Here is a 224-nt window from a genome sequence, read left to right as displayed (position 1 = left end):
AGGCTGGCGCAGGCGCGCTCGGTGCGGCGCGAGAGGCCGTGCGCGGGAGCGCGTACTCCGTCGCCAAGGGGGGCGTCGGCGAAGACGGAGTCGTGACGCACAGCCGGCCAGGGCGGGGCGCGGGCCTGTCACCGCAACGCGGGGTGAATCCCCACTGGTCGGCGTCGGCGGCTTCCCAACCAATCGCCCCAGAGGGAGCCGGCGGCCCTGGGGGCGGGGCTCGC

General features: G+C 77.2%; 1 protein-coding gene across 2 annotated transcripts in view; it reads right to left on the bottom strand.

The window, feature by feature from the left end:
- The window catches only part of TRIM33 (tripartite motif containing 33), a 38493-nt gene that overhangs the window by 37563 nt on the left and 706 nt on the right, over positions 1 to 224 (bottom strand). The gene's annotated exons all lie outside the window — the stretch shown is intronic.

Source organism: Haliaeetus leucocephalus, unplaced genomic scaffold, assembly GCF_000737465.1.
Source record: "Haliaeetus leucocephalus isolate CR32 unplaced genomic scaffold, Haliaeetus_leucocephalus-4.0 Scaffold68, whole genome shotgun sequence".
NCBI lineage: Eukaryota > Metazoa > Chordata > Aves > Accipitriformes > Accipitridae > Haliaeetus > Haliaeetus leucocephalus.
This window is presented reverse-complemented; position numbering and strand designations above follow the sequence as displayed.